Source organism: Oryctolagus cuniculus, chromosome 1 (assembly GCF_964237555.1).
Source record: "Oryctolagus cuniculus chromosome 1, mOryCun1.1, whole genome shotgun sequence".
Classification (NCBI taxonomy): Eukaryota; Metazoa; Chordata; class Mammalia; order Lagomorpha; family Leporidae; genus Oryctolagus; species Oryctolagus cuniculus.
Genome location: NC_091432.1, coordinates 222,669,047 through 222,694,562, shown reverse-complemented (window position 1 = coordinate 222,694,562; position 25,516 = coordinate 222,669,047). Strand labels below are relative to the sequence as shown.

The 25,516-nt window shown below is 38.1% G+C and overlaps 1 pseudogene; it reads left to right on the top strand.

Annotated features, from left to right (window-relative positions):
* Positions 1–23,567: 23,567 nt before the first annotated feature.
* On the top strand, positions 23,568–25,297 carry LOC100352709 (receptor-type tyrosine-protein phosphatase alpha-like; annotated as a pseudogene).
* Positions 25,298–25,516: the final 219 nt, after the last annotated feature.

The following is a 25,516-nucleotide window of genomic DNA, read 5'->3' as shown; positions in this document are numbered from 1 at the left end:
AGGATGGCTACCCCAGCTGTTTTTTGTTTCTGTTAGTATGAAATATCTTTGTCCATCCTTTCATTTTCAGTCTGTGTGCATCTTTGTTGGTGAGATGTGTTTCTGGTAGGCAACAAATAGATGGGTTTTGTTTTTGAATCCAATAAGGTCTGTTTATTTTAACTGGAGAGTTGAAACCATTTGCATTCAAGGTGATGATTGATAAGTAATGATTTTGCCCTGTCATTTTTCCATAAATCTTCCTATTTTTTACTTTGGATTTCCTTTGTACTTTCACTAAGAGATTTCCTTCTTTTACATTCTTTCATAGTGATGACCATGTTTCTGTGTGCAGCTCATCCTTAAGAATTTTCTACAGGGCTGGATAGGTGGTGAGAAATTCTTTCAATTTCTGTTTGTCATGGAAGGTCTTTATTTCAAGTTTCTTCATAAATGAGAGCTTTTTAGGATATAGTATTCTGGGTTGACAATTCTTTTCTCTTAAGACTTGGAATATATCTCACCATTCTCTCCTAGCCTGTAAGGTTTCTGATGAGAAATCTGCTGTGAGTATAATTGGAGAATCACTGAAAGCAATTTGGCATTTCTCTCATGCACATTTTTAGAATCTTTTCTTTATGTTTTATTGTGGAGCATTTGATTTCAAAGTGTTGTAGTGAAGATCTTTTCTGGTCATATCTGTTAGGAGTTCTATATGCTTCCTGTACTTGGATGTCACTTTCCTTCTCCAAATGGGGAAATTTTCTGTTATTATTTCACTAAAATGGCCTTCTAATCCTTTCTATCTTTCTACACCTTCAGGAACTCCTAGAACATGCATGTTGAATTGTTTGATAGTATCCTGTAGATTCCCAAGAGTGTTTTTTATTTTTCTAATTTTTTCTTATTGTGTTTGGTCTGACTGTATAATTTCCTGTGCTTTGTCTTCTAAGTCGGATATTCTTTCTTCTGCTTCACTGATTCTGTTGTTAAGGCTTACCACAGCAATTTTATTAGTTCTATTGAATTCTTCATTTCCAAAATTTCATTTTGATTTCTCTTTTTTTTATTTCTCTTTAAGCTCTCAATATCATGGGAGAAATTTTCTTTCATGTCATTTATGAATATCAATCATTGGTGCACTTGCTTCTGATTAATCCTATGATGAATTTTTTGAATTCTATTTCTGGAATTTGTTCAGTCTCAGCATCTTCACAATCTAGTATTGAAGTGTTGTGTTGTTTTGGGGGTTTCTTGTTGTCTTCCTTATTCTTGTTTCTTGAATTGGTGTGTTTGTTATTTGGCATTTGTGGAGATATTCATTATTTTATTTTTTTTTTTGTTTTTTAGCTGTGGGAGCTTTTATCTTTGGACTATTTCTGAGTGGATTAGTGGAATGCCTTCTTTCAGTGAATACCTAGATGGGTATGATAGATATGGCCAGAGAGCACTGTTCTATTCTCCAGGTTGAAGGGCATGTCTTATGTAACAGACCAACAATTGGTGTGGTAAATCTTTTTTTTTGTTTGTTTGTTTTTTATCAGAGTGGAGATTTTTCTTTTCTGCTGACATAGGCTCAGCTAAGCTCCCCTCCTCAAAGGACACCAGTGCCTCAGCACTATCCCCAGCAGTTATATTACTTGTCCACTCTGCCACAAGGACCACACAAAGGTTCTGTACAGTTCTCAGTGTAAGCTCAGATTCCCCAGCATTGTCCCTTACTAGGTTACCAGGGAGTCTTGTGAGTGTGGAGCCTCCCACAGTGACTGTCCAAAAAAGTCCCAGCAACACCAAGAGTCCTCCCATGCAACCTCAGTGTTTTCACAGTCTTGGCACACAAGCTTCCTACATTCACAATCTCTTGGCCCCCTGTTTGTTCTCCCCACCATACTTGGCTAGTTGCTGGATGTGGACACAGGCTTGCGCAGCTTTTATACATGTCTAAAACCGTGTGTATTCTCTGTCAGCTTGTTGCAGGATGCTGTTACAGGGTGATTATGGAATGAGAAACATGCACCCCTTTGTTTTTCCTCCTCTAGTTTGGGAGATACATTATCCCCCATAGGAATCCAAGCTGGATTCCCTCTAGGTACTTCCTGCAGTTTTTTTGCCAATGGCTTGGGCTACTGCAGTCTCATCTCACTTTGCTCTCCAATGCTGGTTTGGGGGCTCTCAGCTGCTGGGGTCCTGAATTGTGCACATCCACAACCTCCAGATAGGTCCACTGTGTCCCTCCAATTTGTGTAGTTTCCTCTGTTATTTTGTCCCTAACTCTTCCCCAAGACTGTCCTATTTCCAGGTCATTTTTAAAAAATTGATTTACTTATTTGAAAGGCAGAGTTAGAGAGGGAGAGAGAGAGAGCTCTTCAATTCACTGATTCACTCCCTAAATTGGGACAATAGCCAGAGCTGGGCCAGTCTGAAGCCTGGAGTCAATAGCTTCTTCTGGGTCTCCCTTGTGAGTGCAGGGACCCACGTGCTTGAATCATCTTCTGCTGATTTCCCAGACACATTGGCAGGAAGCTGGAATGGAAGTGGACCAGCTAGCTCTCAAACCATGTCCATATGGGATTCCAGCACTGCAGACAATGACTTTACCCACCACACCACAGTGCTGGCCCCATTATGCCAAGTTTGATCTCCTATACTCCTACTTAAGCATAATGTGTAATTTTGGCAAATGAATTATATCCATGAGCTTTAGTTCCCTCACCTGTATAGGGAAAAACACCTCTCATATCCAATTACTGGTGATAGGCATATGGCAAAGTATATGCAACAACAAATCTAAGAAACATATTTTAAATTGTTTATTTAATGTTACTGTACTTGGAAAGGAGAAAGAAAGAGAAAGAAAGAAAGAAAGAAAGAAAGAAAGAAAGAAAGAAAGAAAGAAAGAAAGAAAGAAAGAAAGAAAGAAAGAAAAGGGCTGGCGCTGTGGTGCATCAGGTTAATGCTCTGGCCTGAAGTGCCAGCATCCCATATGGGCACCAGCTCGAGACCTGGCTGCTCCACTTCTGATCCAGCTCTCTGCTATGGCCTGGGAAAACAGTAGAAGATGGCCCAAGTCCTTGGGTCCCTGCACCCACATGGGAGACCCAGAAGAAGCTCCTGGCTCCTGGCTTCAGATCAGCGCAGCTCTAGCTATTGCGGCCAATTGGGGAGTGAACCGGTGGAAGGAAGACGTCTCTCTCTCTCTCTGCCTCTCTTCTCATGTGTAACTCTGACTTTCAAAAAGATAAATAAATCTTAAAAAAAGAAAGAGAGAAAGAAATCTTCTACCCACAGGTACACTACTCAAATGCCTGCAACAGCCAGGGTTGTGCCAGGCTGAAGCCAAGAGCTTAGAGCTCCATCCAGGTCTCTCATGGTGGGGACAGAGACCCAAACATTTGGAATTAATTTACTGCCTCCAAAGATGCATTAGCAAGAATCTGGTTTGGAGGTGGAGCAGCCAGGACTGAAACTGGTATTCAGAAGAGGGATGCAAGGTGTCTGAAGCAGCAGCTTAACCCACTGCACCACAAAGTCTGCCCCAACATAAGACAAACTTAGTGATGCAGATCAAAGATGTGTTTTATAAACTACATGTTACTAAAGAAAATGCTAAAGTAATGATAGTAATATTCATACAAACAACACATTACATACATGAAGGACTTCGCCAAGTATTATACATATAACAGCTAACTAAACCTCATTACACATTCTACGAAAAAAAAGTTTCTATATTGTGCACATCTTACACATGTGAAAACAGAGTTCAGAAACATCATTTGATATGGGCAATCTCATTATCAAATAAATAATGCAACCAAGATTAAATATCCATGTAATCTGGATTTAGAATCTGAACTCTTAAATGGCTTTATAACTTGCTTTGGTGAAGGTAGAGAAAACTGATGCTATGCTACTTCTCTGGCTGTTAATGAAGAGTTATGTCATTAACAATGTGGCATCTTTTTCACATGGCATTCACTCATTTATTCATTAATGATACAAGTATTTATTGAGTTTCATTCTGTTCCAGGCACTACTGTAGTTATCAGAGACAGAGGATGAAACCAAATAGACAAAATCTCAAGAATCATGAAATTTATATCCATGAGAATTTGATTCATAGCCATGAAATGCAGGGGTGGAATTTTAATAACAAAATACAGGTTGGGAACTTCTAAGGCCTAGCTATCACAAGGATAGAACACTCTCAAAATGCTACATAAACTCTGGTCACTAGAAGCTAAAGAATGCACAATTTCATCTACATGATAATGCTCAGAGTCAGGTTTATTAATATCTATGGTTTGCACATAAGAAATTCAGTGCTTAAATCATTGAGTCATCTATGTAAGTACATACACAGAAGTACTGAAGCTGGACTGGGCACTCAGGTCTGTTTAACACAGAACCAGCAGATTTTAAAGTCTTGTCTAAATGTCCACTGGTTTAATTGCTGCCTTTATTTAAATGAAAGCATATAGAATAAGTGATTCTTTAGAAAAGTCATTCTTAAGTCTTTAAAAATAAATTCTATCTTTCTGAATTTTTGTTTCCTTTCCCCTGCAATTGTAGCTCCATTACAATCACTGAACTCTCCCAAAACTTGGAGTTTCCAGAATAAGTAGTTTTAAAATATTTTCTAATTGTGTTGTCAACTCAAAAGAGTCAAGTGTATGCAAAATTTCTCTCAAGTACCTGTAAATAAGGATATGGGGACCCAAAAATGAGTTTTAAGTAACATTTGATCATTTTGAGGGTGATTTATTTTAGCTCTTGACTTGGGTTGCTTTTTTTGAACCAGTAAGAGAATCCATTTATATGTTTAATACATATTAGAGAAATTACAGCTAGTTTAGTCCAGTAATTCCAGGATTCTTCACAGTTATGAAGGGGGAGTTTAGGCGATAGCCATATCCTACATTTCTCTATATAATAAGTATTGGTAAATAGTTTTAGAATTTAAGACCATGAGGCCAGCGCTGTGGCACAGCAGGTTAAAGCCCTGGCCTGAAGCGCCAGCATCCCCATATGGGCGCTGGTTCTAGTCCCGGCTGCTCCTCTTCTAATCCAGCTCTCTGCTGTGGCTCTACACCCACATGGGGGACCCAGAGGAAACTTCTGACTCCTGCCTTTGGATCGGCGCAGTTCCTGCCCCTGCGAATCATCGAATGGAAGACCTCTCTCTCTGTCTCTACCTCTCTAACTCCATCTTTCAAATAAATAAAATAAATCTTTTAAAAATTTTTTAAAAAAAGAATTTAAGACCTGTATTCACATGCATTATCCTACTTTGTTCATCCTTATAACAACCTTGTTGTTTGCTCATTGTCATGTCTTCCTTGCCAATAGATATGAGAAAATTGAAACTTGGGGGATTTTTTTTTCCAAAATACTTGCTATTGAATGTCACTTGTTCAAAACTTCTTTATGGGCAACTGAAGAAGGAGAGTGAAGGTGCCAGTTGAAATCACCCACTGCAGTCTAGACCAGAGGAAAACTGCATTAGTTTCCCCATAATAATTATTAAGACTACTGTGTTACAGGCTCAGTACAGAGTGCTATGGATAGAGTTCTCAGGAAGACAGAATTGTGAGACCTTTCTTCTTGGAGTGCAAGAAATGCAACAGCTATTATTTATTTTTGAGAAGTGCTATGAATAAAAGGATTGAGTGGTAATAAGAGCCAATCTGTATTGGATAGGGACATTTGTTATCAACGAGATTTAACTTTCACAAGGTATTACAAGTTTGCAAATAGTTTGAAAGCCACTACAATATGAAACAATCCCACATAATTGACACACCTTGGATAATTCCAAGTAAAATTCGGTAAAATCTAAATCTTTTTGAAGCTCCATTTTATCTTCTGTAGTGGACTGCTTATAAGTAAGAGATATTGTTTCTCACAATTCTGGAGGCTAGATGTCTAGGATTAAGGCAATAGCAGATTCTGTTGGCTGAGGGATGGCTTGCTGATTCGCAGACATTACCTTCTTGCTGTGTCCTCAACACGGTGGAATGGACGGGCTGTCCTTTGGGGCCTGTGTGAATGGGCACTAATATTATTCCTGTGGTCTCTTCCCTCATGATCAAAGTCACTTGCCAAGTTCCTACCTCTTAATATGATTGTTTTGATTGTTTCAGGGCTAAGATTTTAACATTTAAGTTTTACAGGGGCAAAAACATTCAGATTATAGCAGAATATTTAGAAGTTAATGGGTTCCAGACTCCAAATACTAAAGTAAAATTCAAGACTCATTTCCTTTCATTTTAAGCAGGACTCATGACACTACTGTAATTGCAGAAAGTTGACAGCTTTTAAGAAGAAAAAAGAGAAAGAGGAAAGCATGTTATCAGCTTTAAATAGAAAAGGATGTGGTGGTAGCTCTGTGGCACAGGTTAAGCCACTGCATATGACTCTGGCATCCCCTACAGGCACCAGTTTGAGTCCTGGCTGCTCCACTTCTGATCCAGTTCCCTGCTAATGTAACTGAGAAAGCAACAGAAGATGGTGGTTCAAGTCCTTAGGCCCTGGCGCCCACATAGGCGATGTGGATGAAGCTCCTGGATGAAGGCCTGGCCCAGTCCCAGATGTTGAGGCCATTTGAGGAGTGAACCAGTGGATGGAAGGATCTCTCTCTCTCTCTCTCATACCTCTCTCTCTCTATCTTTATCTCTGTAAATTTGCCTTTCAAAACAATAAATCTTAAAAAAAAAAAAAAAGAAAAAAAAGAAAGGGATAGAGGAGATGTCCTGAAAAAATGATGTAGACACAGGTCAGAATTTGTATTCCTGGGAAGAATAGATTATCTAAACAAGTGATACTAAGTTAATTTTTTAAAAAAACTATAGATTTTATGATAAGTTCAGAAAGGAAAAGGAGATCTTAGCATGAGTATCCATTGGGGGAGTGAGTAGCATGTAGTTGAAGAATATCTAACTGGCAATTCCCATATATATTTTGTACCTTGTTGACTTAAGGTGTTCAATAGTTTGTTTTCAACGTGTGTTGAAGAACCAGAATAGATGTTTCTAATAAAAATGGCAGAATATAATCAGTTGAGTGTTAAAATTACTACATCTCTGGAATATTGAATGGTACCTATTACTGAGGTATGGAAAGATGATTATTGATGCTGATAGAAAACCCTGTTAAAAGGTGACTAAAACAAATTTCTTGAGCACCTAATTGTGTGTCTCATTCTCTCTCTGATGTTACAATACTTATCAAAAAAAGTTTATTTTCTCAATTGAATTTTAAGAGATGAAAAGTGTAAAACTAAACAGAAAAGGGGAAGAAGAAAGAAGAAGATAACCACCACTACCGTTAGTATGGAAAATAAAAATACTAGGACTACACAGTGAACTTTAGCAAGTGCCTACTGTATGTCAGACAAAAATTACTTTATTAATATTATTCCAGTTGATTATCAAAACATATTTATAAGGTATATATTCTATATTTTATAGATGTGGGCATACACTGTACTATGTGTCCAACATATTCTAGATGGCAATGACCATGACACTTTATTTATTTATTATTTATTTAATGTTTGGGAAGCTTATGTGTCACTCTAAACTTCCCATGAGAAAGAAATGAATACTGATTTAAATCACCATATTTTGGGGGCTGGTGCCGTGGCTCACTTGGTTAATCCTCCCTCTGCAGTGCCGGCATCCTATATGGGCGCCAGGTTCTAGTCCCAGTTGCTCCTCTTCCAGTCCAGCTCTTTGCTGTGGCCTGGGAGGGCAGTGGAAGATGGCCCAAGCGCTTGGGCTCCTGCACCCACATGGGAGACCAGAGGAAGCACCTGGCTCCTGGCTTCAGGTTGGTGCAGCACGCCAGCCATAGCAGCAATTTGGGGGGTGAACCAACGGAAGGAAGACCTTTCTCTCTGTCTCTCTCTCACTGCCTAACTCTGCCTGTCAAAATAAAAAAAAAATCACCATATTTTGGAATATCTTTGTTTCTGTACTAGCCTAATAATTGTGTGGATTTTCAGGCTTTGGTTCTCAGATCTGATTATATAAATACTTGAGTAATCTTCATTCATATTAAGTGATTTATGTTAATTTTTCACTAGAGTTCTCTTGTGTTCTTTAACAATCACATATCACCTATTTAGGAAAAGGAAAGTATTATGGCCATATATAGATTAAATATGTTACTGCATAAAAATAAAACCTCTTGAACTTTCTAAGTAGTGGAGCTGAAAATATTTGATAAGAGAAAAACTGAGACTCACCTCTATGGTGTTTTGATAACAAATTTTCAATGTTATACAATGATATAGAAAAAAGGAGAACCAGCATCTTAGCATCTGATAAATTTATTTGTTACTCTACCATCACCTATAAACTGTATAAGGCAGGGCCTTCCTAATACTACTTTGAGATTTCTATAACTTGGTTATTAGGCTGGGATAAATCATAGCTGGCCTGGTGCCTCACAGAATGTCTGAGAGAGTCAAATGACCCAAAGAATATCTAAAAGACCTGTGCTTGCTGGAAAACTTCTGGAGTTTTTGAAGCCTGACTTTGCTCCACATCCTAGAAGATTCCAAGAGAAAGATAAAAAATGAAAACCCTCTATTGCCTTCATCTCTTATTAATAGTTAATAAAAACAGTAAATGAGGAGTTTGTAGTGATTTTTGGATTTGAAAATGTAGAGACACTAATTATTAATAATACTAGGTGCCTCAGAGTTGCTTCAAATAAAATACTTAATTTTGGTATGATTAAAGACTAAGGAGAAGCACAATGTAGATTTGATCCATTCTTGGCCAGAAAATTAAAGCAAGCCATACATAAAGACTGTAGAATCTTTTTATTATTATTATTATTATTATTTTGACAGGCAGAGTGGACAGTGAGAGAGAGAGACAGAGAGAAGTTCTTCCTTTGCCGTTGGTTCACCCTCCAATGGCCACCGCGGCCGGCACGCTGCTGCATCGCGCTGATCCGAAGCCAGGAGCCAGGTGCCTCTTCTGTTCTCCCATGCGGGTGCAGGGCCCAAGGACTTGGGCCATCCTCCACTGCACTCCCGGGCCACAGCAGAGAGCTGACCTGGAAGAGGGGCAATTGGGACAGAATCCGGCGCCCAGACCGCAATTAGAACCTGGTGTGCCGGCGCCACAGGTGGAGGATTAGCCTATTAAGCCGTGGCGCCAGCCAAGACTGTAGAATCTTACAGAATGAACAAGACCCGATCTTTGAGAAGATTTGCTTATAATACATGGCATGATCTCAGTGTTACTTTAAAAATTTTGTGATGTTTCATAATGAGATCCTAACTTTTCATTCTGGGATTATCACAGCCCTAAGACCTAGTAATCAGGACATGGCTTTGGAAGATGCCATCATGGGGATCTCTATTCTCTTGCCACTGTGATTTCAAAATGGGGGACTAAGGTGTTGTTTCTGTGCTGTATCTGATGCAAGTCAGGGAAGAAGGACAGGGAAGCAGTATCCTTCATTCTAAATGTGTATTTCTTTGCATTAATGCTTCAAAGGAAATGACATGAAAACCCTCTCTAATGGTTATGAGCAGATTTTTCCATTTGTAGATGATGACAACATGCATGGATAGCAGAGCCATTCTTTATTTATGCTCAACTGAGTCTCTGCAAATAGAGAAATTGGCTAATTATCTACAAATTTTCATTCTTTATCTCCATAGAATTTTAATGAACAAGAATTGCCATTTACTCATTCATATTTGTGAAGAGGGAACAATCTCTCCCTGTGGTGATTTCTCTCTATATATAGTTCTGGGACCTGATAGCATTAGGAGAAATAAAATTCTGACTGGCCATTTACTTAGTACTCACCAATCCTCTCTACTGCCATCCTAAACACACTCTTATGAATCAAGCCTCTTGCTCTGAATTACAAGGATGAAGTAGAGATATTTTTGAAAATTGCCTTCATTGTGTTGTGTTCATGGATCTACTTCACCATGAAGATATCCCTTGGATTAAATTGAATTGTACTCCACACAAAGTAATTAAATCAAATCAACAAATTCCAGTTGAGGAAAGCTGTTACAAGGAAAAGAGCTCAACAAAAATGACCCATTGCTAATTTCTGGCCTGAATTCTGCAGACCCTGGGAGTATTCAGCACATGAGTGAAACTTCTGTGCTGCTAGATGATCTTCATCGTATCATTTACAGGAATTTATTATGGCATCGGAATGTTTCTAGAATCTGTCCCTTTCTCAATTCCAACTGCCACTATCTTGGTTCAGGCCCTCATTTTTTTCTCCCAGATAATACGATTCCTTCCATCTTGTCTCTTCCCCTCACTTCTTAGTTCTCCCCCAATTTATCCTCTCCATGTTGACTGAATATTTATTAAATCCTTTTAGTTAAAAATTTTAACAGACTTAAAAATTTTTATGTGTTTATGGGAATGCTATGTGATACTTCTTAACATGGGTGCATTGCATAATGCCCAATCATTTTAGACTATTGATGCCCCTCAATCTAAAGTAGGATTAATTCCCAATAAACCTATCAGATATTTGAAAATACTGCATTTAATTCAATCTAACAGACATCACTGCTTAGCAAAACATTAAACTGTGGAGTATCTGTTGTTCCACCTTGTGATCACATGACTGGCTGAGAGTCAGTGCTTTCTGCTGCTGCCCAGCATCAGGAAAGAATATTGTATTGCATATTGCTAGTTCAGGAAACGATTATGGTTCAAATTTTGAAATATGATTCTACTGGATGTGCACTGTTTTCACACCATTCTAAAGGTGAAAAATTGGTAAGCTGGCCGTGGTAAGTCAGGGACCATATATACGGATCGTATTTTTCCCACTTCTCTGACACAAATAAAGCATTCATTTGCTCCATCAGTTGAAAAATGTATAGTTCCCATTTAAAGACTAAACAATATTTCTGTGGGCCACCCACAAAGATTTCATTACTTTCATTATAACATTATTCCAGAATAAGTTTAAGAATGTACTTCTTAACATGGTGCTTTTGCATTTCTATCAACAAAGTAAATTTATTTATGAAATACAAACAACATAGTAAAACCAAAAGGAAGAACAAACATCAAGCTATAATTATTTTTTTCTGAAATTTCATTATCAATATGACTTGATAATTGAAGAATTTGATGAATTGGTCCTTATCACATAAACTATATTTTAGATTTTGATGTGATATAATCATTGCTAAAACTTTTAGTTTTTTTGCTTTATAATATTATTTTTAAGATCCAATTATCTTGATGAAGCAAATAAATATAGCAGAAACCTCACAATTTTTTAAAAAAAAATCATACTTACTGAAGAAAATTCTTATAACACATTTGTGATCTGCTATGATATGAACATTTATGTCCCTCAAAATTCATATGTTGAAATTCTATTTCCCAAGGTGATATTTAAGAGGTAGAGCTTTTAGGATATGAATTAGGTCATGACAGTGAAGACCTTGTGAGTGGGGTTACAATGGGATTAGTGTCCTTATAAAAAGGACCCAGAGAGAACTCTTGCTCTATCATGTGAGGACACAACAAAAAGGCACTGTTTTTCCAGGAATTTGACTCTCTGCAGATATTGAATCTTCTGTTACCTGGATCTTGACCTAACCTCTGCATTGTGAGAAATAGATTTCTGCTATTTATAAATGACTCAGTTTATGGTATTTTAGTATAGTAGACCAAATGGACAAATATAGACTTTATTAGTGATTTAATTTTAGAACCATCTATTGGTAAGTACACTTGTCTTCTAACTTACTTTTCCTGTGCCATAATGTCAAAATTGTGTTTATCTCATTCTACAAGAAAAACAGCTAACAGTCTGTCATGTGATACTTAAAATAGATTTGTTCCGTGGGACCCCATATGCTATCTTCCTCCTAATCTTTAGCAAAGCAACTGATAAATATGTCTAATAAACATTTTATAATCAGTGTATTCATGATTTGCTATAAATTGTCAGCAAGGGAATTCAGTAAACTATATGCCTTTATGGCCATCTTGCAGTCATATAGGTAATCTTATGAAACAATGATCGCTTATGAAGATGTGTTCAAATTGAAATTAGAGAATAATCTTTCAGAAAGCCCATGAGTATAGTTATATTTGATTCTGAAATTACAGTGTACACTCATTTATGGGCTGCCAAAGTACTTTTGGTGAGCCATGAGCTGAATCAAAAAATGTCAGTCATTTTTCCATTGTTCACTACTTCAAAGTGCATGATGAACATGTTTATATTTTCCATGATTCTTTTACAGATTACTTTCTAAAAAAATGCATACTGTCACCAATATTGAATATTAAGAAGTTAAAGTTAATAGCACATAAAATATATTGATGATGCTATTTTATACTTCTATGAAGATTTCTAGTTGCCATTGTTGAAAATCTCCCATGTAAATGTGCAAACCCAAACTTCATGTCTCCAGAGTTTTTGGGAAAGGTGACCTGTGTCATTGGTATTATATATCAGTTGTGCTTCTTAACTGCTGTTATGTTTACTTTAAATCTGAGTCATTTTTAGCTTAGCCTACTAAAGGTCAAAGTATCTTACTGGGAGCCATTTGACTGTCATTATAAGGATCAGTTGCAAACATTTACAACAGTGTATATTTAATTATATATTCATCATAAATAAAATCACTAATCTACTTCTTGAAAGATGCAGTTTATAATAATCTTCCTTGGCATTCTTCTTGATGCCCTGAATATTTTTGATGCAATTGACCTTCCAGTTCGTTTTACTGGAATTGGTTTTCCTAAGAAAAAGTGAGATGAGGAAGTTTTATCCAAGGAGAATTTATCCAAATATGTTTGAGGTACTTTTAAAAATAAATATCTATTAAATGTATGAGTACATACAAATATACATTTATGAAATAGATCCAGGTACATATTTAAATCTATTTTTAAAATTGTTATATAATTGCATAATATTTTAACACTCAAAATTTTTTCCGATCATGACAATATCATTTTACCAGTAGCAAGGCAAATAATCTTATAACTTTGAACATTTGAAAATGATTAAATTTAGGGTTGAAAATAGTAGTTCCCTGAGGTTTAAAATCTATTGAGTTATAGAACAGTGGCTGAAACTCAGATTTCCCTACTTGTACCCTGGTGGCTCTTTTCACCAGTTTCTTCCCAACACTTTGATTTGGTGATTCACAAAGTGGAACCCTATATGGTTTCCTGGACACACTTGGCCACACATCCATTTCTCAGGACCCCTCCAGAGACATACTAGGCTACTGCTGAGCTTCCTCCAACCAAATAATCCTTAAGTGCTGAAAAACACAGCACCACTGAGCCTACTCATCAGCCAGTTGGCACACTTTCAAATGAGCCACTGAATGGCAAATGCACAGATAACACTGGAATAAAATGAGTTCCTCTTATTGATTTTCCAAACCAATATGGCACGGGTGCTCCCTCTTTGTGCCATCTCCTCTCTCTGCCTGGAGGCATTCTCTGCCCTTCCATCATTTTAATTAGACATTACACCTGGCACAAATGCTGAGTTGATTAACCTTAAAGGAGCTGAATATGTTCTCTGATCGTTAACATGGGGCCCCTGACATATTATAATTCATGTTAACATGTGCTGGTGTACAAACTCTCAGCTTCTTCAGCCCACTTTTCAAAGCCACTGTGCAGGGTAATAGCATCTCAGAGAGCTCTTTGTGAAGTATGCTTCATAATAATGCCATGAAAAGCAAGTTTTAAAAGATAGATTGGTGTGGACTCTGCAGATACCACTTTTTAATGTTTACATAAATGGACCTTCTGTGTCAAACGGGGTTCCAAAGAACGTCCTTTGTGTCAGGATGTTGTGAAGGAGGGAGCATTGCTTTTGTAACCAGAAGACATGAGATTTCATCCTGTGCTGGCATGGTTGCATAGTTTCTTGATTTCTCTGGATCTAACATTCCTCATATGGAAAATATAAACTATAGAAAAGAATGTGAGAACTTCCTGTTGTTGTCCATAACTGCCACCCATCAGCATGCTTTTCATCTAGGATAGGAAACAGAGACAGAGCCCAAAGATTACTCTAGTGAATCATTCCTTAATGCTGGGTAAGCAGAGTCCCTGTCTCAAAAAACTTATGCTTTGCTGTTGAGAGAAGACACCACGCCCTTAACTCCCCTGATAAACCATATATACCAGTGCCTTCCCAGGATCCCAACTCAATGCCCTCACATCTTCAGAGCTTAAAAACAAACAAAAACCCCTCTACTTAATGGAAGCAAAACCTAGATCTACTCTTCTATTATGTCTTTATGCAGAAAGAGAAAAGTAACAAAAGAAGAGGAGGAAAGGAATTTTTAAGATTATTTCTTTCACCAAAGCTCCTTCTTTGGGATTTTAAGGGAAGGATCATTTATCTTGAGCAGATCTGGGAGCCAAGTCATAGATCTCTGCCTTTTGCTTGCTATAAAGATCAAAATAACTACAAAATTAGTCCATGAGCTTAGGGATAATAAAGGCTGAGTTACACTGATTATTTTTGATATGTCTAGTTTTCCATGAAAAGTGCACATACATAGTAGTTGTAAATAGGTGTTGATGAATTACTTGTCATAGCAGAAATTTCCAACACAAGTTAAAACAGACGGGAAATATTTTTTGTCTGAATAATGTTATCATTTCTTAAATAGCATTATTTTAGTGAAAAAGTATCCTGATTTACCTTTAACCAACTACTTCATTTACAAAGGATAGGAGTATTGTGGGCTTGGAGAAATAACTCACATTTCAGAGGGTTGATCTATCCCATGTATTAGGCATATATGTTGAGTTTTTTCAGCTGTTGGACTTTGGTCAATTATTTGCATTCTCTGACCCTTATTTTCTTCCATAGTTAATTGTGAGAATCAAATGACCTAATACACATAAAGCTTATGTCACACAGCCTTACATAGTGACACTATAAATACTAAGTAAACAAAATTTATTAATCATTTTAAGACACTACAGTGAGAACGGGGGGATGCAGAGAGAGAGAGAGAATTTTGTGAATTGCTGTCAATCAATTCTATAAATAAGCAGATAATAGGAAAAGGTTAAGTCCCCTTTACTTTGCCTTAAAATATAGAGAGATATTAAGCTTTTTTGGAAATTCTAGGAAATGAGAATTTGTGTTCTGACACAATGATCTTATTTCTTATAACCTTGTCTCAGAATCAAAGGCATGGCCCAGAAGATAGACCTATGAACACCTCTTTTTATCTCCTGAAATTTAAGGACTTCAAAGGTGACCCACTTAAACAAAATCCCTGACCTCTAATCCTTGTCCACTTCTGTAGAAAGGTCAATATCTCTCTGGCTTGTGGCTCCTGGCAAATGGTGAAACATTCAGCATCACAGGGAAGCTGCATGGATTTGTGCCTACATTGTGTTGAATTAACAGGCTTCATAATCGAGGAGCACAGGATCGAGGATTTCTTAACGAGTTTTCATCGTGCTGACGCTCTCGCAAAGAATATGTCCATTTTTCCCTCAATTACCAACTACATAGCCAGCACCTCAGAGTGTCCTTCTTGACATCTAACCTGCCCTTCTGAGATAACATGTTCCAGTGTACTGTATGGTACACTGTACCCCTCTGCAGTTGCACTTGCTATTTGGCTGTGATCACCTGGCTACTTCTTGCATCCCTGATTTGATCATGGATTTTATCAGTTTTTTGTCTTACTAAGAGCAAAGCAAAATGCTGGGCACTACTGAGATTTTCAAAAAATGATCCTTCCAATAATTTAATTAATGAGCAAATAAGCCTATAAAATAAGGTGGTTTATTGAAAAGGACATGTTTTCCATGGAAGAAGAACTGAGTTTACCTGCTGGCTCTCCCAGACTGTATGGCCATTGCCAGTTATTCAATGTCTTTGAGTTATATTAATATCATAAGTAAACTGAGGATATAGGTACAAATTATACTAATTATTACATTATTATTTTTCAACACCAAGTATGCACTTTATAAAAGATTTGATTTGTTTCCCTTCTGTGGGGGATCAGATTAAAGGGAGGCTTCCATCAAATGAAAGAAGAAAAGACACAATCCATCGTCATGTGTTTTTGTTCCTGCGGTATAATTCAGCAACACCTTTGCAGCACCAGTGTTTTCCTGTAGTAGCATTTGTTTCCAGTTTACAGCTTTTCTAACATTTTTCAGAAACAGCCTCAAACATCCCTATAGAGACACCATTCACTACCTGTTGCTGGTTCCTTCTAAAAGTCTGAACTCCAGCCCTGGGACTCCTTTTTCCAAGCTTGTTTTTGATAGCTCTAACTTCATTCATGTTCTCCTACTATAGGGGGGAAGACTTTATCTTCTTTGTTCAAATTCTCATATCACCCTTTCTGTTCTCAATAATGTGGTTAACCATTTTCATTTAAAATGCTGTCTCTTAACATAACTAGTGGATTTCTGTCTTTGCCTTGAACCATGATCTATGCATCTACCTTGTAAGATTGTGATCCATGTGAATTATCATATCGTGTTGTTGAAAGCAATGTTCAATCTGGAAGAGTGAATTATTGGAATAGGATTATTATTATTATCATAATCATTGCTTTGCTTTTTATTATGATAAAATATACCCAACATATGCCATTATAATTATTTTTGAATGTAGACTTGAGTGGCAATAAGTGTTGTGTAATCATCATCACTATCCATCTCAAGAAATTTTTAATCATTTCAGACTAAAATGATATACCCTTTAAACAATAATTTTACATTGTTTCCTCACTCCAGCACCAGTAACTGCTATTATACTTTCTGTATTGAAATTTGACAATTCTAGGTGACTCAGATAAATGGAAAATATAATATTTGTTCTTTTATGTCTGCCTTGCTGCAGCTAGCATATTTTCAAATTTATCCATGTTTAAACATGCATACAGATTTCATTTATTTTAGGTATGAATAATGTTCTACTATATGTGTGTCTGTATTGCTCTTTGCTTTCTGCTCATGTTGATGGATATTTGGGTTGTTTTCATCTTTTGAGTATTATAAATAATACTGCTATAAACCTAGGTGTACAAACATCTATTTAATTCCCTTCTCAGTTCTTTTGGGTGTAAACACTACTTTACCATTTGACTGCTAAAACAAAATACCATAAGACTAAAGCCTCTTTTTCTCTGTCCCAGAGACCCTGTGGTCTTCTGTGAATTGGTTCTAAAAGTGGTTTTTGTCAAGTACCTAACATCTGTATGCCCTCTTGATTTAACTTAGAAAGGTAACAGACCATGTATGTGAATTTACTAGAGTTTCCACAACCAAATATCACAGGCCAAATACTTACCTGAGCTCTAGAGACTGGGATGTCCAGGATAAAGATGCCAACAGATGGAATGTCTGGTGATAGCCTGCTCCTTGGCTCATAGACATCTGTCTTCCTCCTGTGTCACCACATAGTGGAAGGGACAAAAGAGTTCTCTGGGATTGCTTTTACAAGGCACTAATGTCATTCATAAAGACTATAGCTTTGTAGCCTAATCGCATTCCAGATTCCTCACCTCTAGATAACCTCTTATACTGTAGATTAACTCCAACACACGAATTTATCAAAGGGTAGAGGGGAGGGCACAAACATTTGGCCTATAATATACATACAAATACAATTTTTGGACCATGTGGTAATACTCATTTTTCTCAGGGATTGCCATGCTATGTTCCAGATGATTCCACATTCCCACCAGGTGTACTCAAGGGTTCCAATGTTTCCATAACCTCATGAATATTTGTAAATTCTGTTTTATAGATAATAATCATTATAATACATATACTAATATCTGATTTAAGTTTTATCATTATTAATGTATAAACACCTTGAAAATTAAGTATCTCATATCAGAACTATGATGAGATACTATAATTTCAGCACAAGAAAAACTGAAAAGTAAAGAAGGGTGGATTAACTGTAGTATTTTCTTCTAAATTCTGACACTACTGTCACCATTATCATGTTCCCTGAGATAACACCAATTCTTTCTTTTGGTTGTCATTAGTTAACACAGATAGCCAATATAAGAAATTGTCTAGTAACTTTGGAAGGAGAGAACAAAAAAAAAGGCTAAAAACATAAGGAACCAAAAAAGTCATCTAATTCTCAATGTGATTTTAGTTTTTATCTTACTGAATTCAGTTTATTTTGACAAAAGTTACTGAACATCCTCAGATCCTCCAGGTTCTGTGTCAAATGTTAGAGGTACAAACATAACTAGACAAAGACTTTAGCCACCCATACCATCCACATTCTAGAGACCACTACTGGTTATAGTAGATAGACAGCTTTGATCCATTGAAGTATGTCAAGAACACATCATTGCAAGGATCACTGGAAATACCACATTCAACTGAATATCTGGATTTGAACCATAAAATCTGTTTCATTTTACCAAAGAATCACTTCCCCGCCTGTTTCCATATGTCAGGTGCTATGTTATTTAATCTGCTTCTTTGGGAGATGACCACTAGGATGAAATAATATTTTTAAAAATAGTTTTCAGAAGTCCTGTTAGAAAATAGGTGACTGAAAATCTTCCCAAGGTGTTTAATGTCATCTTAAAGATAAGGAGTTGCAGGTTTTTGGAAATACAGAAGTGGCTTAATGAGCATGGACAAAAATTATGAGATAAAGAAGAAATAGAAAATCAGAAGAAAGAAGGATGAACAGGAAATGGCACATAAGGAGGAAAGAAACATGCTAGGAGGTACATACTAACAAATTAAAATAGCGTTAACAATGGGTTTTCAAAAACAGAAGATTTTTTTTAACTTTGTGTGTGTACAGGTATGCTGCAATAGACATCTCTATATCATCTGAATCTTTAATAAAGTTGTCTTCATACATAAAATCATGACTTGTGATTTTTCTGTTCTTTTTGGAAATAGAGAAAGGAAAAAGGTTGGCTTTCACATATAAGTTGATCAAGTATAGATCAGGAAGGTATCATAGAAGAATGTGAGAAAATATTCTCTAAATTGCCTTAGTGGAAGCAAAAGCTCACAGCCAAAAGGAATTGTAAGAAAAGAAGATCCTAGAAAAATCACTGTAATATAGAGAATCCATAATAATTGCTACTACATATTTGAAATAGCCATATCTTGTTTTTAAAGACCAAGGTGTTTATGCACAACTATAACATCTGAGGGCATCTAGGATCTCAATATAATGTGTTGTGTAAGGAAGTTACTAGAAGCAAAGGTTTTAGATTCAGTTAGAAATAAGCTCATTTCCTACTTCTGCTTAAATGGTCCTGGGGGCATTTATTTCACTTCTCTAAACCTCGGTTTTCTCAACAGTTGCATTGATGATAATGTCAACCTCATGAAGCATTTTTAAAATTCAATAAAATGATGCAAATCAAGTCAAGAGGTGAATCTTACTTCTCCAATAAATCATAAGTGTCATTTATGACTTTTTGGGGTGTATACATCATAGGATTTATGTTGCAAAATCCTATTGACTCTCTTGCTTCCAGAAATATAAACACCTACTGAATAAAACAAACTCAACCTGCATAGTTTTGTCAATATACTGCAAACATTTTCTAAAAATCTTATCTATCTACTAGACTGTGAGCTTGTTGGGGGATGGCAGCACCTTCTACATCTGTGTACCCTCAGTATTTGTCAGAGTCAGTTGACTACAGTGGATGCTTAAAATAGATATGCTAAATGGAGGATGGATGCATGCATGCATGCATAAATGAAGAAATGAATGAATGCTGACAGAGGATTAGAAAATAAACATGCATATCCTGTGCTGGTGTTACAGTGAAATGTGATGAAGTTATAGACTACCCCAGAGATTTCTAAACATTGCCTTCAAAATCTTACTTGCATATTGGAACTTCATCTTACTCCCATTTTTTCATTGTCTTATTCCCTTGTTAACTCTTATTGCTATGGAAATAATAAGAACTTTTAGATGTCTTGTCAGAAATAGCAGGAAAATTGTCAGAAGCCAGAGCTGGGTATCAAATTCAAGGATGCTGGATGTGGATATCCTAAGGACCAGGCCACATGCGTAATCCTGACCTTGTGAATTTCATCCCACCCCCTTCCAATCAAGCCCTTTTCAAAGTCTAATATGCACAAAGAGGATGAGCCTGCTGCTCACAGTTCTCTTTGTACTGCTAGGAGAGAATCTACATAATAATAAAACTAATGAGATTAAAACATCATTAAATGTACGAGAATTCAGCCTTGATGATACTTTAACACGTAGAACCAAGTCTGTCTGAAGCTGAGTCCACCCCTTGTAATTCCCAACTGTAAGAACCCATCAATTCATTTCTTCTTTCAATGTGGCTTGAATAAGGCTTCTGTATCTTGTAACTATAACAGTGATGGTGGGAACATTGAGCCTCTCACAGGTCTTTTAAATTCTTCTGATGATTCTTGCCTCAGTGATCTTAAATATACCATTTCTACTCTGTGAATAGAGGTGTCCTACTATTTTTTTATGTATATATTTATCTGAATGTCAGAGTTACACAGAGAGAGAAGGAGAGGCAGACAAAGAGAGAAGTCTTCCATCTGCTGGTTCACTCCCCAGTTGGCTGCAATGGCTGAAGCTGCACCCATCTGAAGCCAGGAGCCAGGAGATTCTTTAGGGTCTCCCACATGGGTGCAGGGGCCCAAGAACTTGGACCATCTTTCACTGCTTTCCCAGGCCATAGCAGAGTGCTGGATCAGAAGTGGAACAGCCAGGACTCAGATCGGTACCCATATGGGATGCCAGCACTGCAGGCGGTGGCTTTACCTGCTAAGCCACAGTGCTGGCTCCCAATCTTAATGTTTTTTGCAAGATAACATTTGATCCCAAAATTTAGTGATTTAAATAGTATCCAATTATTGTCTTAAGATTCTGTTGCTAGGAAATTTAGAATCTGCTATACTGGATGTGACAATGATAATTAATCTGCATAATATTTATCATCTAGCAAGTTAGCCTCTACCTATTTGTATGATAGTTTCAGGATTTCAAAGGAAGAATGGAAGCATGCATAGAAATCATTAAAGGCTGAAATTTATAGTTGTTAAAATATTGATCCTGATGTACTCTTTGCCAAATGAAGTTCCAAAGTGACCAACTCAAATCCATGGATGGAGGGAGAGATGGGGAAGAAGTAGACTTTACTTCTTCATGATTAAAACTGCAGAGTCTATTTTCAAAAAGATATTGATACAGGAAAGGTATTGATCATGGCCATATTTGCCCATTATCCACTATGTGGTCCAACCAGTAAAGTTCTCTTCACCCTTTGATATACTACTCAAGTATAACTCTACCTTCAAAGTGTTTCCAGATTTCCTGATCCTACATCTGGGCACAACTCATTTTTCTAAGATTGATTTATTTATTTGCAAGGAAAAGTTACAGGGAAAGAGAGAGAGAGAGAAAGAGAAATCTTCTGTCTACCTGTTCACTCCTCAAATGGTAAAATAGTCAGAGTTGGGCCAAGTTAAAACAAACACATAGTTGTCGCTCTTGAAATATTTGCTGAATGAATGAAAGAATCTTCCCTCAGTAAAATAGTATTAATACTGTTGTTGCAAATACTACTTTCTGTTGCAATCATTTGTGAACCATGGGATGGAAAGCTAGGCAATGACTACATCTTTCCCATGTTTCTACTCACAGTGCCCAGCACTATACTGTATAGAGAATACAAACTTATGCATCAATGAACTGTCTCTGCCTAGTGTGAACTTTACCTTCTTTCCTACCAAAAATGACCTGCTGATGTAGTCAGAGACTCAGTTCACTGAAAAATTAGATTACATTACTGGTTCAGAACCACAAAAAGTATAAAACTCATTGTAGATAGTTAATCATAATGAAATTAGCTCAGTGAGTCTCCACCTAAATCAAATCAAATATCCGTTTTATGGGCTTATGAACAGATACAATCATTCTTTCCGCTGAAGGAGAGCTTGGGAGACAGTAAGTGCCGGCGGGAATGTGAGAGGGCTGATGTATCTTTATGTCTCACTAGGGACCAAGAGGTAAAAATAAATAAATAAGGCTCACATAAATGAATTGCCGTGGTTCGGTATAACCTAATCAATTTGTGGCTGGGTACAAAATAAAATTCAGTATGCTGTGCCAGAGAGTGAACCGAAATAAATTCTTTCTTTCCATATGAAGAAATTATCAGAGATATATGAAGTCTGATGGAATGCCCAGCCAATAATTTGTACAATTGAATTCTCTGTTAGCTTATTCATCACACACATATGTGCATATATACATAATTAAAATATTTTGCCTGCTTTTAAATTGGGCCCCTAATTTGGCATCTATCCAACACGAAAAAGTAATGCTTAAAATAGTTGCTATATTTTTGTTCATCTATGTGGGAAAACAGGAATAATAGTAGTTAGGAATGGGACAAAATGAGGGGGAAGAGAGGATGCTTGATATATTCTTGGACAAGAAAATAGTGGTGATTTCAGAGAGCAATACCCCCAGTAAAAATAATGAATTTAGCACTTAGTAGGTGCATCATACTGTTTAGTATCAAAGATACTCAATCAACTTTAACTGATTTCATTCAGACTTGAGGATTGTGTTATTTTATAACAGACTGCAAACACAGAAATCCACAGTAACAGTGCTACCATTAGTAGTACCACATCTTTTATAACTCACACTGACATTTTTACTAATTACAGTAATTATAATGATAATAACTAGAATCATCAATTCATGATTTACCAAATCATATCATAAATGTTATTGCACTTTAATACTTGTCATGGTGCTGTGCTGAAATCAATATATTCATTTTACAGGTCAGAAAAATTTCAGGCTAATTGACATGCTCACAGATCACAAGATCACAGTTGTGTTTGTAGAAATGCTGATCCGTAACACAAGTTGCTTTCATTACTCTAGATGTCTATGCTGCACACATTTCATTATTAGAAAAAAAGAGTGGGCCGCCACCGCCATCCCCGCCGCGTGCCTCCAAGCCACTGGCCGGGCGGTGGCCCTGAGGGCGAGTTGCTGGCCGAGATGCCGCGGAGAACCAAGGCGGAGCCGCAGTCCCAGTCCCCAGTGGTCCCGCCCAGCGCCGGACTCGGTCTGCATGGGTTCCTGGTTCGTTCTTGCTCTTCTTGGCAGTGGTCTGATTGATGTCAGTGTGCCAACAATGCTAGTACAGTTTCACCTTCCATAGGAATTACGAGATCAAGTAAAGCATCAACAGCAGAATCAGTTAAAGAGACCAAAACTTCAACTACAGCTTCTTCGGTACCTTCTTCAGTAACTTCACCAACAGTCAGCTCAAACCTAACTCGGACCCATCTAGGTAACCACTGTCCATTCTTCAGACTCTGTGAATGGGACCACAAGGACAGCAAGCACCAGTGCTGTAGGCACTACTGTTTCACCAGATGGAGCGTGGCTTCCAGACAACCAGTTGTTTATTATCATAGTGCTATACATGTAAGGTTTAAGAAACACCAGCAAGTCGGGAGCCATTCCAATTCTTCCCACTTATCCAACGGCCGCACTGAAGATGTGGAGTCCGAGTGTACATCAACTCTTCATTCATCAATGGCTACCAAGAAAAGAAAAAATTCATAACTGCACAAGGACGAAAAGAAGAAATGGTGAATGATTTCTGGAGGATGATCTGGGAACAAAACACAGCTACCATTGTCATGGTGACCAACCTAAAGGAGAGAAAGGAGTGTAAGTGTGCCCAGTATTGGCCAGACCAAGGCTGCTAGACCTATGGGAATATCCACGTGTCTGTTAAGGATGTGACTGTCCTAGTGGACTACATAGTATGGAAGTTCTGCATCCAGCAGGTGGGTGACATAACCAACAGAAAGCCCCAGCGCCTCATCACTCAGTTCCACTTCACCAGCTGGCAGGACTTCGGGGTACCTTTCAACCCGATTGGCATGCTCAAGTTCCTCAAGAAGTTGAAAGCCTGTAACCCTCAGTATGCAGGGGCCGTCATGGCCTATTGCAGCGCTGGTGAAGGGCGTGCAGGTACCTTTCTCATCATTGATGCCATGCTGGACATGACGCACACAGAGCGGAAGGTGGACGTGTACAGCTTTGTGAGCCGGATCCGGGCACAGCATTGCCAGATGGTGCAAACAGATATGCAGTATGCCTTCATATACCAGCCCTTCTGGAGCATTATCTGTATGGGGATACAGAACTGGAAGTGACCTCTCTAGAAACCCACTTACAGAAGATTTACAACAAAATCTCAGGGACCAGCAACAATGGGTTAGAGGAGGAGTTCAAGAAGTTAACATCAATCAAAATCCAGAATGACAAGATGCGGACTGGGAACCTCCCAGCCAACATGAAGAAGAACCGAGTTTTACAGATCATTCCGTATGAATTCAACAGAGTGATCATTCCAGTCAAGTGGGGCGAGGAGAACACAGACTACGTGAATGCATCCCTCATCGATGGCTACCGGCAGAAGGACTCCTACGTTGCCAGCCAGGGCCCTCTTCTCCACACCATTGAGGACTTCTGGCGAATGATCTGGGAGTGGAAATCCTGCTCTATCGTGATGCTGACAGAACTGGAAGAGAGAGGCCAGGAGAAGTGTGCCCAGTACTGGCCTCCTGATGGGCTAGTGTCCTATGGAGACATCACAGTGAAGCTGAGGAAGAAAGAGGAATGTGAGAGCTACACCATCCGAGACCTCCTGGTCACCAACACCAGGGAGAACAAGAGCCGGCAGATCCGGCAGTTCCACTTCCATGCTGGCCTGAAGTGGGGATTCCCAGCGATGGGAAGGGCATGATCAGCATCATTGTGGCCGTGCAGAAGCAGCAACAGCCGTCAGGGAGCCACCCCATCACCGTGCACTGCAGCGCTGGGGCAGGACAGACAGGGACCTTCTGTGCCCTGAGCACAGTCCTGGAGTGCGTGAAAGCAGAGGGGATCCCGGATATTTTCCAGACTGTCAAGAACCTAAGGCTGCAGCGGCCACACATGGTCCAGACAAAGAGTTCTGCTACAAGGTGGTGCAGGAATACATCGATGCGTTCTCAGACTACGCCAACTTCAAGTAACAGGCAGCCAGGCCCCGTGGACAGGAGAATTGCCTTTAATATTTTGTAATATTCTGTTTTGTTAATATACCCAAAATTGTGTATATATCTTATAACGGTTTTAGAAATTGGTACATAGGCTTCTATTACCTATTAGGTGGAGATTTTATATGTAAATGTGTTAGCACTGATAGTCCTTTTTCCAATGTTTTATTGGGGAATTAAATAGTTTGATGTTTGGATTGATATCGTGAAATCCTCGGCCTGGAAGCGGGGATGGAGTCCTCTGGTTTACACATCTTTGCCTAAAGAAGAGAAACAAAACCCATTCCAGGTAGCTCAGCGCCAGCTAAGAAAAAAAAAGCACAAAGTTTCAGAGCTCTTGAGGAAAGCTATCGTCCCAGGACCCCCACACAGTCCTCTGTCCCCTCCCTGCATTGTAAATATCCCTGCCGGGCACC